Source organism: Rhamphochromis longiceps, linkage group LG18 (genome assembly GCF_057381845.1).
Source record: "Rhamphochromis longiceps isolate RC_006_pf linkage group LG18, R_longiceps_female_GT1.1, whole genome shotgun sequence".
Taxonomy (NCBI): Eukaryota; Metazoa; Chordata; class Actinopteri; order Cichliformes; family Cichlidae; genus Rhamphochromis; species Rhamphochromis longiceps.
In genome coordinates, this window is record NC_140574.1 from 33,726,757 (window position 1) to 33,736,131 (window position 9,375).

Below are 9,375 nucleotides of genomic sequence, written 5' to 3' on the forward strand. Positions count from 1 at the left end.
TGCTGGTTTGGTAGCGAGGCTACAAATACACACAGCCGCTCTATCACGTGAGCACACTGCTCCGACATGCTACGGTTATGAGCCGAGTCGCCGTGTCGCAAGTTTTGTGAGGTGCTTTTTTGATATTTAATGGATCGGATTACATTTTTTTATTTCTCTCCGATATCCGATCCAGTAATTTACGTCAGTATCGGACCGATACTGATACGTAATATCGGATCGGTCCATCTCTACTTTACACAACCACCACTTATCTGTCAAGCTGTGCTTTTATATGTGCTTTTCTGTATTTCTGAAAATGGTCAAATAAGCTGCTTGAGAGGGAGCCTGAAGACCACAAACAACAGAGGTGGGATTGGTCCTTAGATAGCTGCATTGAAAAAATTCAGGAAAAGTAAGTAACTAATTACTTTTGAAAATAAGTAATTAGTAAAGTAGCCGAATTACTTTTTTGGGGAAGTAATCAGTAATTAATTACTGATTACTTTTTTCAAGTAACTTGACCAACACGGGTGCAGTGTTTCACAATGTTGCAACTAAATTTACAGCAAAACAAAACAAAAATTAGCCTTCAATTTATGGGATTTTAAATTATGCTACAAACCATTAAGAACGTTTTGAGTATTTTACTTCAGAATAATTAATTTTGCTGTACACTACTGTTCCACTGTAAATAAAAGAGCTGAGCTGTCTTACTGTCTTTCACTAAAAGAGTAGCTGTCTAGTACAAGTGGAAAATCCTTCAAAGTAAAAGCATTTCTGGTTTCAATAACTCTGCACTGCCAAGTTGGATTGCATGATATGACCAACTGGAAAGCTCTGCACTGCTGAGTGGGTCATGCAGTATGACTAACTGGATGAATCTTGTTTCCATCACGTTTTGAATTCTTTGACCTGCATCAGGAAGGTCATCCAATATAAAACCTTTTCCAAATCAAACAAGTTCAAACTGGCTGGTGAGCCTAAGTTGGCTGTTACTTTCATGTTGATACTGAGACCAATCATTTAGATCACCTTAAAGCAGTAACACATAGAATTACATAGCAGATTGTAAAATATGTGGAAAATTCCACATCTTTCTGATATATTACCATGACAGTGAAAAATTTATCTCCATTGTAAAAAGACATCACAAGGGTAGTACGACTTCTAAACATTGGTAGGGGCTGAAAAGATGGATTCTCCACCTTGTCTCAGAAGTGAGATTACTTGAAGATGATGGGTGAGGTGTATCACTGTGTGTGTCTTATTTATACATATAAAGGTGAGAAGTAAAAGAAAATATTTCTTCTATCTGTTTCAGCCCCAGACAGTCCAAGGACATGGAGGTTAGGTAAATGTAAATAAAATGGTAGCATGTGTGAAAGTATGTTTGCCTTTGTACATCAACCTCCTGATACACTGGAGACCTGTCAACCCGGCAGCATGTTTTTAGAAGTTTTACACTTCTCATTAAACTTTAGAAGTGGACAGTAGTAATTAGGTAGGATAAGAGAAATCCAGATGATCTTTCCATAGCTTTTCCATAGTCCTGCAAATTGAAAACACAACAGCAAAGCAGCACTTAAACAGTTTTCACAAGCATCTAAAATGTCTGTCTGTTATAGAAACATCGTCAGAAGGTAACATCATTTGGGGGGAAAAGACAGTTAAAGTGGCGACTGAAGAGAAGAAGGTTTCTGTGTAACTGGAGTTAAATGTGGCACCTATGCATTTCTAGGTAGTCAGCTAAAAACATTTGTAAAATGTAAAGCAGTTGACTATACACGTAAGGTAAATGAATATATAGATCCTCTAGACTTGCCAGAGACTGTTGCCTGTGGTTGTGTGTTGAATTTACACATTTCTAATTTTAAATACCTTTGAACTGTAATGCAGATTGGCAGGTGAGACAACTCTAAACAATTAAAATCATCTGGATTGATTTAACAATTTTTTTCCTTGAAATCCCAGCAGCTGTTAGCAGTGCCAGTGTATAATAGCAATCACTGCACATGAAAGAGTCTGTCTTCTCCCTAAGGGACTAAGTGAAATATGCACTTTTTTCCTTCTGTTGCTTTATACATCCATCTTTACGTAGACATCAATAGCCTTTCTGTATGTTTCATCTCAGAAAGGGACAATGATTCAAAGGAAGCCTGTCCTTCTCACTTTTCTCACTTAAATCATCATCATCATCATCATCATCATCATCATCATCGTTTATTTGTATAGCACTTTAAGAACACACCAGGCAGACCAAAGTGCTGAACAACACAGATCAAAACAACTACCAAATTAAAAATACCATAAAATCATTACATACAAAAAAATAAATAAGAAGGTGTCAGTTTCCTACAGAGTTAAAAGCCAGGGAATAAAAATAGGTTTTCAATCTGGACTTAAAGACCTGCACTGATGACGCTTGTCTAATTTGGAGGGGAAGGTTATTCCAGATCATCGGAGCCGCAATTGAAAAGGCACGGTCTCCTCTGCATTTCAGCCGCGACTTAATGTTGAGTCATGCCATAATCAGCCATATGGTATTGAGTCAACTGAGAGATTATAAGAGAAATACATGGTACTGTATTACATGGTAATACAGTATAGGAGTCTATGGAAGATTTTGATAACGGCAAAGATCATACTTCATCCCCAATCACCAAAGAATTGATCAAAACAGTTACTGAATGATGTTCCTGCAATAACTGCACAGGGTTACAATAGTTTCAGCTATAGTGGTGGGCTAATCTGCTCATTATCTCTCCACTCTGTGGTTATTGTCATTCTCATGGTTGTTGCCATTGTGGCAACAGCTCATTTAAATACAGTAGGTTGGGTTATTTAAATAGGTTGCTTAGCACTGAAAGCCGTACCTTTATCTTTTCAAGGATGGCCGTTTGTTTCCTTAAGGGTCCAGTGCTTTGTGAGTCATCCATCCAACCCAGTCTCCAGACCATCCATTCTGCTTTATCTAACCTGCACCTATCACAACCTAGCTACAAACCTGGGCTGCAGTGAATATGCACAGCACATTAGGGTTTTATGAATGAATTTGGGGGGGGCGATCGTGGCTCAAGAGCTGGGAGTTCGCCTTGTAATCAGAAGGTTGCCGGTTCGAGCCCCGGCTTGGACAGTCTTGGTCGTTGTGTCCTTGGGCAAGACACTTCACCCGTTGCCTACTGGTGGTGGTCAGAGGGCCCGGTGGCGCCAGTGTCCGGCAGCCTCACCTCTGTCAGTGCGCCCCAGGGTGGCTGTGGCTACAATGTAGCTGCCATCACCAGTGTGTGAATGTGTGTGTGAATGGGTGGATGACTGGATATGTAAAGCGCTTTGGGGTCCTTAGGGACGAGTAAAGCGCTACATAAATACAGGCCATTTGGATGGTTAGGCTTGCTTTCCTACCAGAAAACAAATGAATTTCCCACGAAGACTCAAAATACAACATACGTGCTGCAGAAATGAAACACACTTCTTATGATCTGTGTTGGCTTGCTGCTTTTCTGCTGTTTGTTTTCACCAAGAGAGGAGGAGAGTCTGGAAGAAACTGTGTGGAGATTCCTTCTCCCTCTGAGGCGGAGTCGGAGATTCAGATATAACACCTTATCGCCATCTTGTGATCAACCCAGCTGTATTTAAGGATTGCTCAGTCTTCAACAGATAGTTAGCTCACTCAGAGTGTGCCTCCTTCGTATTGTGAGAAGGAGTCCCCTCCGCCGTCTGCTTACAATCAAAATCAGCATCACAGTCTGGATGGGACATCTCACTCTCACTATTCTACGCACTCTGCCTGCCTTCCCATGGCTCCTTTCCTGCTCTGGCTCCTAGTGATGGGATTTCCGGCTCTTTTTAGAGATCCGGCTCTTTCGGTTCGGCTCACTAAAAAGAGCCGGCTCTTTCGGCTCCAAACCGGCTCTTCAGGTTGTTTTGTTGCTTTAATTAATTTATTATTAACAATAATATAAAATTATGCACAAAAGGAATTACTAATGTAAAAAGTGGTTTTATTTATATATGTTTATATATAAATATATGCGGTGGCCCCTAGAGACAAAACACGTACAAACTCCAAAACACATTTCTAGCATGAACTGAACTTCCAAAGCAGAGCTACTAGATCACTTAAATTACACAATTGAAAGCATGTGTGTATTGTTTGTGTATTTATACACAGGCACTCATATATATTCAAATAATTTAAAAAAAAGTTCATTTACCTGTTACTACCACACACCAAATCCGGTCGTTGGTACTTGCTGGCTTGTGTAGCCACAAGATAACAAAGGCTCAACACTGCGCCCAGCATCCTGGAGCACTTCTGTTGTCTTTTGTACGTGTTTTGAGTTTTTATGTGCTTCTGAGTTTTTATATGCTTCTGAGTTTTTACGTGCTTCGGAGTTTGTACGTGTTTTTACGTGTTTTGGAGTTTTTACGTGTTTTGGAGTTTGTACGTGTTTTTACATGTTTTGGAGTTTGTACATGCTTCAGAGTTCGTACGTGATTTGAAGTTTGTATGTGCTTTGTCTCTAGGGGCCACCGTAAATATACTTTTATTTATTCACTCCACATAAAATGTAATAAATAAATCATATAATACAAAAATCAACTATTCACATTTCAAGTTTTAACTATTTAAATTTTCAGCTTTTTCCTTTCACAAATTTAAAGTGAAAAGAACACAAAACACTGCAAACCACAACACAATTAAATATAAATTATAATATGAAAACTAAAAGAACATGCATATTCTCTGTCATATGGACCTGCATGAATAAACTTTCTCAATCCTTTATCATCTGCAACCGAAAATAGTTGTGGATGATTACTATACCTTTCTAATGTTGTTGTCCCTGCCTCTCTTTCTCTCTCTCTGGCTCTGTTCCTGTGCTACTGAGTGTAACTACCGCCCCTCCCCCCTCTGCCCAGCGTAAAGCACAAGGCTCGCGTGCAGAGTGAAGCGGAAAAAAAGTGCGAGAGAGAGAGGCTGAGAGAAAGAAAAAAAAAAAAAAACCCACGTGACGGCTCGCGATAAGGAGTCGGCTCGCGATAAGGAGCCGGCTCGCGTCGTTCACGTCAAAGAGCCGGCTCTAAGAGCCATTTCGTTCGCGAACGACCCATCACTACTGGCTCCCACCTGCCTGCCCTCCTGAACCTCTGTCCCCACCTAGCAAACCAGTAGCCCCCTCCTTACAGCAAAATTATCACAATTTCAAGTAAGCCTGAAAGCTTTTTTGCAACATCCTATTTGCACTTGTGCTCTCAGCTCTCTCCTAGAGTAATAACGCAGCTCTGCTCTCTTCCAGTGGCAACTCCCTTCCTGATCTCAGCACTGACTCTGTTGTACATCATCTTCAAACATTATCCTGTTCTTTAATAAAGACTCTGAAACTTGCCACTCTGTTTGAACCTTGTGTATTTTGTGGTCCATTAGTTGTCCACTGGCTACGGCTTTAACAATACTCCCTATCGAAATATATAACTTGAAAATTCATGCTGTCTATCACGTAAAAATGTCAAAATTAATTTACATAAAGACAAACTACTCCATTCTTTTTTGTGATCATTTCACGTTTTCCTATGAGACTGGGCTGGCATCTCTACAGCCTGCTACTGGAACTATGGGAAACATTGATGCTGGCTTTAATCTGGAGTGCTGGGAGTTGTTGATTCCTTTCCTGGTGGCTGTAATGAAATTATCCTCCACAGCAAAGAGAACTTTCTTTCAGTCAGTTTCATCATGACAATTTTTGTTTCGTGAAAATCAATCATGGCACGCAAAAGATTGCTGGTGGTCATAAAAGTAAGGCTTTCTCCATGTATACCTTAGGAAGGACAGGAAACACTAGAAATCTGTGATGAGATACACTTATTCTTGGTAGCACTACGTTATTTGTCTGATTCCCATGTTTAAAATTCCTAGCTTTGTTTTTTTGTTGTTGTTTTTCTTCAAGTTTTCAAAAATCCATCTGTACTGTGTTCTTCCCATTTTATTCCACGTTAGTTTTTATCAGATTATCACTGCAAGATCTATTGCATTCAACTGCTCCTCAGATTTTAGAGACATTTTAAAATAAACTGATGCTTGGCAGGGATTTCAGAAAGTAAGTATAACGCATTTCATTACGAAGGAGCAACAGTCAACTTCATTTTGTCTTATTTTTGCTGCCAGTGATTTCGCAGAGCAAAAGCAACACAAGCTTGAAGATGGATTCCACACATGCTTCATCCAAACAGCCACCAATGTTCCCTGAAGCAATATGCAGTCAGCAGGCAGTAACCAGAAATATGGATCATCACACAAAATCTTTCTCTGGGCAACGTACTCCAGCTGAAAGCGCTCTCTCTCCTCAGGAGACCCCATTCTGAGACCAGCTGGCCAGACTCAGTCAAAGTTATTTGTCTCTGTTACACAATCTTAGTTATCTGGGTTAATGTGCAGTCAGTAATAAAACTTATTAAATTAACTGGAATTGGCAACTTTGGCATTTATCATTCAATAACATACATTCTCTAATAGTTTTGTATGCATAAACAGTTCATTTATATTACTCCCAGCAAGAGAAAAACTTTGAGTCTTCGCTTTAATTATTGTTACATGATGTGTATTTAGACCATGAATGAAATGAATCCATGCAGTGTGTATCAAATCAGTTGTTACAGAAGAGTCCTTTGTAATACTTATTGAAAAACATACTGTAAACATCACAGTTGAATGCAGAAAACCATGAACAAAGTTCATACAATATTCATGACATTTTATTGCTTAATGGGTATTCTGCTATAGAAAATAAACAAAACACATTGGTAACTAAGGATGCACCAATGTAGCTTTTTATAGTTTCTGTACTGGAAGAGAAATTTTGAGTGTGGAGTACCAATCCAATACCAGCTGTTCATTTCTCACAGTAACAGAAAAATTGGAGTCATTTCTTTTTTGTAAGGCAAAATCCAGTTAGACCTAAACATTGCTTTTCTTATGTATTAAAGTAAAATGTAAAATGTGTAGATTAAACAATGTTGATGTAATTCATAACTTTTTTTTAAAAGAGTTTTGTAGCTCAAGTGTAGGCCATCTCCCTCTGCTCTCTGTTCTTTACCTACTTTTTCTTTCCCCGCATGTGTGTGTAGGTGTGTGTGTGTGTGTGTAAAATTTCTTTTAAAAAGAAGTTCCAGTCACCCTCTAAAAAAAAACGTACCTGCAAACTGACTTCCCACCTTGCTGTTTAGAAGGATGCGTTGCCCCTCCTCACTGTCCCAACCCCAGTTCTGTCACCTCTCTGACTTTGAACTTCCTTCTTCATTTGACTGTTGAGTGTTTGGTTCTAAAACTAGCATGACCTCTCACCATTCATGATGTGATTTTAGTCTTCACTCAGGAAATTTAATACCAGATTGTTCAAAACCTGAGTATAGAAAAGTGCTGCCTCCTCACCACACACTTATTATACAATAAAAACAGAGGTATATGTAGGAAAAATCACTCAGACCTTTATGCGTCCCCACTTCTTCTGCTGCCAGTTACTCACAATTTAACACACGATTTCCTGAACCTTGACATGAACTTCTGTTACTTCAACTGTAAGTGGTCATCTTTTTCAGTTGGAGAAGCACTTATCGCATCTCTGACATGATGTTTCAGTTTCACACTGAATCAGACGTCAAGGCTGCACTAGGGACCTTGATTGTGAATCAGATTGATCTTCTTTCTTTTCTCACCACACTTGGATCTGTAGGATTATACATCCTAACAAAACTAAAAAGAAAAAAAAAACGTTGGCCCATATGGTTCTCCTGATCGTGGACAGTTTAATCAATATCTGTGCGCACAAACATGTCTCTCCCAAAGAAGAGGGAATCAAAAATCTCTTGGTAACAGCAGCAGTAAACAAACCCTTGAGCTGCTTCCCTGGCAGTCATTGAGGGACAGACTTTGCAGATAAAATGCAACCTTTTTTTTTTTTAGGTCTGATCAAGCTGTACAGATCAAACAAGACTGATTATGCAGCATGCATTGTAACCAGTCTGCAGGATTGTGGCTTGTTTCCAAGCTACTGTAAGATGTGTGCAGGTGCCTTTCTGTTTGCTTCTTTGAGTGCTCTAAATTGCCCAGATAATGACTGCAGAAACTGAATAATGTGTGAGAACAGCTTTCTCTACTTGGCTGTCTTCAAGTTAAAGTATGTAAAAGGTATAAACCTTTGTCTCACGCTGCGCTCTCACCAGGAAATTGATTGCAGAGAAGAATTTTAGAATATCAAATTGAGGAGAGTCCCCAGGAGAATACACTACAACTTGATACCTGCTGTGATTTTGTTCACTGTCCATTTTAAACGTGGACATTAGAAAGTCAATTTTTTTCCCCACTTTCTCCCTTCAAGCAGTTAGAGTCGGATCAAAGACAGTACACACAGAGATACATTCAAACCGATGGCCATGCATTCCTTTTACTTAGAAGCTGCAGAAATCCTTCCACTACTGCAGCAACCTGTGTCAGGTAATCAGAATCCATGGAGTGCGACATCCCATGCGCCGTCTAAAACCAAATTTTAATGTAATTAAGACAGGAATACACAGGTAATAGCATATGTTGCAAATCAAAGAGAAGGGTTTGAGACTACGCAGCACGCATTTATTGCAGGTGGGGTGCAGATAACCAGGTGAAAAATATGAAGTGAATTTATGGTGAATGCAAAATATGATTTAGCTAATGCTATTGCATAACATTCCTTTAAGTAAAATTTGCTTTATTGTTAAGGATTGATAAAACAGTGTAGGGGGTATAAATGTTTTTAGTGCATACAAAACCTCTGCGAGTATATTTGCAACATTGTTTTGTCTCCTATGAACCTGTTTAATACAACTGATGCGGGGTTTTTTGCAGCCTGAAGTGAACTCCTAAATGTATTTCTTGGAAATTTCAGTTAAAACAAATGCTCAATCTATATTTGATTTACATTAAATATTTCTATGAAAATAGATAACAGAATTTAACATACGTAAAAACATGATAATGAGGCACACACCCAAAATCAACAGCATTTAGGTGATATATACAGGATTAAAGTGGGATTTGGCAGGTAAGGACTGGGACTGGATGTAATGGTTCTGCGACGTGAAAAGAATTAAAAATAAGTCCCATAGTAACTCATTCCATGTGTTCCAGTTGCTTTTTCTCTGTGTACAGTCTAAATACTATACTGTGACCTGCTGACATGTGTTCCTACTCCCATATTAAATTATCTTGGATTTGTTTATCTGAGTTAAACAAGGTATAAAGAGATGTTTCACAACCTATAGGACTGATTTCCAACCCCTTTACAATATAAAGCTAGTATTAAAGAATCTAATCAGTGTCGTCACCCTAAATATATATTGATGTCTGCCTCAGCTACAGCA